At 37.7% G+C, this 7881-nt stretch overlaps 1 protein-coding gene across 7 annotated transcripts in view; it reads right to left on the minus strand.

Moving 5' to 3' along the window:
* STK33 (serine/threonine kinase 33) overlaps positions 1-7881 on the minus strand; it is a 129244-nt gene that overhangs the window by 92816 nt on the left and 28547 nt on the right. The gene's annotated exons all lie outside the window — the stretch shown is intronic.

Genomic DNA, 7881 nt, shown 5'->3' on the forward strand with positions numbered 1-7881 from the left:
AGGTAATACCTTAATCAATAAAGAAAGAAAAAAATCATAGTGACAAAACTAAACACCAGTGGTAAATACAGCATTTGATCAAGTCTAGTTTTTGCTCAGGAATGCTGCATCTTCTTTTCCTATTGTCATCAGTATGATCATTAGAGCACCTTTGCCCATTTTCCCTAGGCCTTCAGCAGACATCAACATGATAACCAAAGCCCAAAGCCAACAGATAGGTGTAGCCAAATTCACACCCTTAGCAATGGCACTGTTCTTACCCTGGGCGCTCATTTCTAGGTTGGTATCACAACAACAGTCATGTAGTGAAAATAGTAATTGTGAACACATCCCATTTCATCTGGTTTTGATTAGAAAACCCAACCTCTAAGAGGAATGTCTGAACTTCTATTTATAGCATTTTCAAGCATAAGCTGTTCCAAGGCTTACAAGCATCAAGAGCACCCAGTTCTGTGCTTCATGCAAAGTAGGAGTTTACTTAACTTCTGTTGAATAAACATTAGTAAAACTTGGTTAATTAGTTTTGCTATTTACCCAAAATAATTTTATTCCCTAAATATTAAATTCCATTTTCAAAAGCAACATAGTCATCAGCACCACCAATCAAAGATTATTTTTATTTGTTTTTAATTATGTAAAATTAAAAGATGATTGCTTAATAAAAGTGGGAAGAGTCCAGGGGGGATAAAATGAAAACAAAAGTCCACAGCATCTCCATTCTTCACCTCAGAGACAACTACTTTCAACAGTTCTTGTGTAACATTCTAGAAATTTTCTGTGCATTTATATAAGAACTAGTAGCCCTGCACATGAATCCATGCGCCTGTAGCTCACTGCTGCCCTCCTGTAGCTCTCTGCCCACTGCCCTGCCCTCCTGTAGCTCCCCCCAGCCCCCGTCATAGCTTGCTGCCCTGCCCCCTCCTGTAGCTCTCTGCAGCCCACTTGTACCTCGCTGGTCCACCCTCCTGCTGATCCCTGATCTGGTCATGATGCGCTTGGTCGTTATGCCTCAGGGTGTAATGGCTAATTAGCATATTCCTCTCTTATTATATAGGATAATGTGTATTATTTTCAGTAAATAAGATAATATTATATCTATTTTCATGTGACTTGCTTATTCCTCTAAATTCTATAGTGTGGCCATTTTTCCATTATCAGTACATATATTTATACATCTTTTGCTTGAATTGCTATATAATACTCAAAGGTAAAAAAGCACCTTAAATTATTTAACAAACTAATATCAATAGTCAAATAAATCATTTCCAAATTGTTTCTATTATAAGCAATGATATAAACAACATACTTTTACATATATCTCTGTATCCTAAGATAAATCTATTTGTAGAATATATTCTTAGAAGTACCACTGCAGAAATAACATTGACAATTTTGATGAATGCCAAATTGCTCTCCAGAAAGGATATGAGAATGCCTACTTCACCACACCCTTTCCATCATGAGATATTTTCAAACTCATCTTTGTCAAGTTGATAAAAGAAAAATGACATATTTTAATTTCCACCTTTTTAATTATAAGTGAGACTAAGTATTTTTTCAAAAGTTTATTATTTTTATTTTTCTATAAAATATTTGTTCATATCAATTATCCATTTTTAGGCTAGGTTACTCATAGTTCCTTGTTGACTTATCAATGATCCCTGAATATTAACAATATCAATCCTTCTGTCAAATACATTGCAATTATTCTTTCCCACTTGAGTATTTGTTCACTGATTCTTATCATGGTGATTTTACCATGCAAAAGCTTTTACTTTTTATGAAGTAAAATTTTTAATATTTTCCGTTATGGTCTCTGGGTTTAAAGTTATGCTTAGAAAGACCTTCTCTGTCCTGAGATTATAAAACTCTCTGCTCACATTTTCTCCTTAAAATAAAATGTAGTTTTTATTGAATGCTTACTCAGGGCCAGGAACTATTCTGAGTACTTCACATACATTACGGCAGTTAATCCTCACAGCAACCTTAGAAGCTGGGTAGTGTCACTATCACCATGACACAGATTAAGATTCTGTGACTACGGCTGAGGTTTAAAATCTGAGGTTGCACAGCTGGCTGGTATACAGCAGTGTCAAGATTTCAACTCAGACCAACAAATTCATCAACTTTAGGCCATATCTGACCCTTTCCACTTATATTTAACTTTACCTCTTCTGTCTTCCTCACCTTATATTTGTTACATAATTTCTTTTTTCACTATTAATTGTACAGCCTTTACATTTTCTTGTTTTCATAACACTCACAGTTATTTACATTTGATTTAGTTCTATATTTAAATGAATTCCATATGCTCTGACAATCCTTTCACTTATCTGCTTCTCCCAAGTTCTTTTTCCTTATTTATCATTTAAACAACTAATTTTATAATGAGGTAATTTTTCAGGAACTAGATCCTTGAATGTTTGAGAACATTGTTTGATACCTTTATAAGTAAGCCATAGTTTGACTAGATATCAATTCTATCCACATACACCCATCAAAGCTCTATAGACACTGCTCCACAGCCTCCTGGCTTTGACCGTTACCATGATGGCTGAGGCCAGACTGATTTTCTCCCTTTTGGATGACTTGTGTTTTCTGCCTAAAGGTCTTAATAGGCTCTTTTCTTAATCTTGAAGCACATTAACTTTACTCTAATATGTTTACCTGTTATTGGTCATCCTACTTCAGTTTTTCCTAGAACTGTGTGTCCTTTTGATTTATAGATTATGCATTTCCTTAATTTCTGAAGAATTTTTTCTCCATTATATATCTAAAATTTTTTTATCCATTTGTTCTGCTCTCTTTATCAGGCATGCCAATTATGCATATGTTGGGTCTTCTGCCTGTCTTTTTTCCTATATTATACCGGAACTTTTAGTTGCAAGCCTATAGTGATGTCTCACTTGAACTAGCTTAGATAAAAACAATGTATTGGAAGGACACTGGAGCAGCTCATACAATTCTGGGAAATGCATAAAGAGCAGCTGGGCAATTCCACTTCTGAGTTTTTATTTGAAGAAATCCAAAACACTGTTTTGAAAGCTACATGAATCCATATGTTCATTGCAGCATTATTTATAATAGCCAACATGTGGAAGCATCCTGAGTGTCCATCAATAGACGAGTGGATAAAGAAGGTGTGGTACATATATAAAGTGGAATATTACTCAGCCATAAAAAACATAGAAATTTTGCCATTTCCAACAACATGGACAGACCTAGAAGGTATTATGCTAAGTGAAATAAGTCAGACAAAGACAAATACCATATGATTTCACTTATATGTGGAATCTAAAACACAAAATAAACAAAACAGAAGCAAATCATAGATACAGAGAACAAATTGATGGTCACTAGATGGGAAGGATCTGGGAAGTTAGGTAAAAAAGGTGAAAGGGATTAAAAAGTATAAATTTCCAGCTATAATAATAGTCACAGGAATATAAAGTACAGCATAGGGAATATAATCAATAATATTGTAATAACTATGTATGGTGCCTTATGGTTACTAGACTTATTAGAGTGATCACCTCATAAGGTATACAAATGTCTAATCATTATGTTGTATACTTGAAACTAATATAATATTGTACGTCAAAAGGGGGGAGGGGCAGCTGGGCCTCAGGGATAACTAGAACCACAAACTTGACCACTACCATCTGGCCTGTTTATATCAACCAGGTTGTTTCTCTCATCTTTTGTTTCTGCCTCTATGAGTAAAATTGGCTCTTAATACTATAGACAGACCAACTTCCTTCCCAAGGCAGGGAGCATGACTGCCAGCAGCTCCAAAGTCTCATAACCCACGATTCTCACCACCAGAAAGGGACTGCCTTGTTTTCCTTAATTACAATTGTAAAAATCCTATGTTCCTTTCAAATTATTTGAATGAATATAGATGCATTTTTCTGGGATTTCTGTTTCCAGAAATAATTCTTAATCTTCAATGTACTTCATCTGTATGCTTAGAATAAAGCAGTTTAGCCAACTTTGGTTTGCTCATTTATTGCTTATTCACTTCTGTTCATTTGATTCTTGTCAACTTCTGCAAAGCTCATTGTCATTTTTTTTTCTCTTTCTTCCCCCTCGCTTCATTATAGGTTAGAAGTCAGGTATAAAACATACTGTTCCCTCAGCTTCATCTGTCTGTCTATGCTGAGATATGGAACTGGCTTTCTTAAGGATTTTCTAATTTTTCACATGGCCTGCCCAACTCCTAAACCTCACAGGATGGAGTACTTTAGAGCCCTCCTCTTACTTTCAGTGAAATTCACACCCTGTTTACAATATAGAGATGTATCAGCTTTTAGCATCCTTCCTAGACTTGACCATATTTCACTATACTTCCTAGATACCAGTCCATAGCCTGGAACTGAGCCTTTCCTAATTTCACACAAGTTTTGCCTTTGTTTTTCATTATAGTTGTTAAGTTTTAGTTAGTTCCATGACAAGGAAGATGATTAGCATGCCTTTACTTTTCTAAGTATCTTCTGAATTTTTAGAATAGTTGCTATGAAATTTCTACTTTAGAAAACTTACTATTCCATTCACTCATCAAATATGCACATAATGTGGACTATGTACAAGGCACTTCAAGAGTCACTAAAGAAAGATAACTGAAGAAGACAGAGTCCCCATTCTCTTAGAGCTTGTGTTATAGTAAGAAAGATGTAAACAAATAATCACAAGGGTAATAGACAGTAAGTAAATAAAAGTGTGGCTGTTAGAGCAGAGATTAAATAGAGTGCCCAAGGGGTATGGATTAAATTATTTTAGCTAGAAAAATCTCTGAAGTGCTTCTCAGTATGGGAAGAATCAAAAGTATCCTTGCCCGGCCAGTGTGGCTCAGTGGCTGAGCATTGACCTATGAACCAGGAGGTCACGGTTCGATTCCCAGTCAAGGCATATGCCCAGGTTTCGGGCTTGATCCCTAGTGTGGGGTGTTCAAAAGGCAGCTGATCAGTGATTCTCTCTCATCATTGATGTTTCTATCTCTCTCTTCCTCTCCCTTCCTCTCTGAAATCAATAAAAAGATATGTATTTTTAAAAAGTATCCTTGAAGTTAATTGTCTTTATTTTGTGAAGAGTCACTTAAATTGCTTCCCTTAATGTCAGATTGCAAGATGCGTACCTTATCTCTGAGTATAATAGGACCTTTCTTGGGTGTGTAACTTCCTTTTCTCTTGGAATGCAAAGCCCAAAGGACTTCTGGGAGTATTTCTTGGGACTCAAAGTTAAGGAAACCTATTGGGTAAACCTAAAATGGCCCTAGCCAAACTCTTCTGGCAAGAGGGGCTGCAAATGTCACTGAAAGAGTACTTGCTAGGTAGGAGCTGTCTGAGTTGGTAACTCAACCCAAGGGTTTATGAAAGAAGGGTGACTCTCCCCAGCCTATAACCACCATAATACAAGATTTTATGCTTTGAGGAACAGCTAATGATACATTCTGTGGTTGGGCAGGTCATCACAATGCAATAGATAATTTGCCCCTTTGGGCTACTCAGGATCAGTCTTCAACATCAACAGTCTTTATCAGTAACAGCTATTTATCAGAATTCCAGCTCACTCCCTCTTGGTGAATGAAACTAACACTTCTTTGGAACCTCCTGGTTCTTAAGATAACCCACAAAATGAAGGGAGAGTTCTCAAAAGGGAGAGCCTGAATTTCTGCAATAAAAACATGTACAAAATAATACAAAAAACTTGATAGTTAAAAGAGATATGTCTACATAGGAGTTCTCGGAGTGACATTTGAGCAAAGATCTGAAGGACAACAAGCAGATTAGCTAGGAAAAGCAAAGAACACATTCCAAAAGGAGGATCCATGAAGAAACTTGGCAGATTTGAGGAAATCAAAGAGGGCCAGTGTGGCTGGACAGTGAAGAAGGGCTACACTGTTGTCAGTCAAAGATGGTGAGGTAGGCAAGGGGTCTTCTCTATAGGGCCTTGTAAATATGGTAAAGATTTGAGGCTATAACCTAGGAGCACTGCAAAGGAATAAATACGTTTTAAGAGTAACATGACCAGACTAGTATTTGTAAAATATGACTTTAGCTGTAGGGTACAAGAGAGTCAAGAGTGGAAATGAGCAGGAGAGCCAGCTGGGAAGTTACTTGAAGAGATGTGGATGAGTGTAGGTGCAAGTGGGTTTCTTAATTTGGTTGCAGGGAAATTCCCATCAACTATCTTCCTTTTCTATAAAACAGCAAGGAGGAGAGAGTTGACTTTGGCATTCGTGGGTCAAAACAAGGATGAGTAAATTCAATCCCAAAAGCCTTTTGAAAGAAAGTGGGCATTTTGGCCTTAGAGAATTCTGCTTAGAGGCTTCGAAGGGAATTCTGGTACTTGTGGATCCAGTGCCATATTGTATTGCTAGGTTAAGAATTCTATGTTATTTTGTCAAAATAAATCAAAGTTTTACCCAAGAGATTAAAAGCTATATAAAGAGAAGAAGTTTCCATTTGCTTGCCCTGAGTATCACCTTCAAGCAACTTCAGATGAAAAAACGGAGAGAACTTGGGAAATACTTTTTGCAGTTGACCATAGACCCTGGCTAGACCACAGGAAAGAGGGCCTTATTAAAAGCATTCTTAGCCGATGGCCCTTTCATCATTAACCAGTCACTTAGGTCAAAAAACAAAAGATAAATGCTATTCCCCAGGTCGTGTACCACCATCAACATGGAGGAAATGATGAAAGCCCTAGATTATAGGGGAAATTCAGCAACGGGTGCCTTTGGGAGAAGAAAGCTGACATTCTGTCCTCATCCCTTCAAAAACATATCCCAAGCAGAAAGAGATCTAGGATCAAAGCTATCTTTAAAGGACTAAAAGGTCTCAGAAGCCCTGCTGCCTGCAGGTGTAAAAATAAAGCGACAAAAGTATACTGACAGACCAAATTAGTGATCCCTAAACTTCTTTTAGGTTGGCCCACTACTCTTCCTATTAAGGCTCTGGAAAGTCCTTGAGAGGGCACCTCCAGTGGTGTCATTTATGAAAACCAAGCCAACAGAGAGGACACCTAGTAAGATAATTAGTGGATTTTAGGAGAAGGGGAAAAAAAACCCACAAAGTAGTGAGAAGTACAAGGGACAGATTCACCATCTAATCACTGCCACATGGAGAATATAGGTCTTTACTGTGGTTTATAAGCAAAGGTTAAGAAACTTCACATCTTTCACAAAAATATCCCTACCTCACCTCCCTGCAAGGTATAACCCTCTACTTTTGTTGTAATGGGGTTTTCCTATGGGGTTAATTTCCCACTGGATGTGAGCCTGTGACCATCTCTACACTGCAGGCAGCATAAAACTGGGGCAAAAAAGAAATACCTTCTGCCTCAGAAAGCCGAGTTTCATAGCTGGAGTCACAAAGCCCTGGGTTCAAATATCAGTTCTACCATTTACAAGCTATCGACCCCAGGCAAGTTACTGAGAATCTTTGAGCTTCAGTCATCCTGTCTGTAAAAGGGGATTGGGATCTGTCTCATAGAATTATTTTAAGGAGAAAATGAGATAATATAATATATATAAAGCATCTTAGCACAGTACCTAAAAAGGACACAATAAGGGAAAGGTGTGCTAGCATGAGAAATCAAAAACTCTTGCCTTCCTTCCATTTGTTCTTCTCTGCTGCCTTGGAAGAATCCTTGGGTCTTAGTGGCAACTTGTCTACCTGGAACCCCAATATCATCTCTGCTTCTGCCTACTATCTCCATCTACAAAACTCTCTTGTCCCTCATTATACTAAGGATCCCCTAGACCAGCGGTCGGCAAACTGCGGCTCACGAGCCACATGCGGCTCTTTGGCCCCTTGAGTGTGGCTCTTCCACAAAATACCAACTTCTGCGCATGGGCCACGAAGTTTCAATCGCACTGTA

Source organism: Myotis brandtii, unplaced genomic scaffold (genome assembly GCF_000412655.1).
Source record: "Myotis brandtii unplaced genomic scaffold, ASM41265v1 scaffold422, whole genome shotgun sequence".
In the NCBI taxonomy this organism is placed as follows: Eukaryota; Metazoa; Chordata; class Mammalia; order Chiroptera; family Vespertilionidae; genus Myotis; species Myotis brandtii.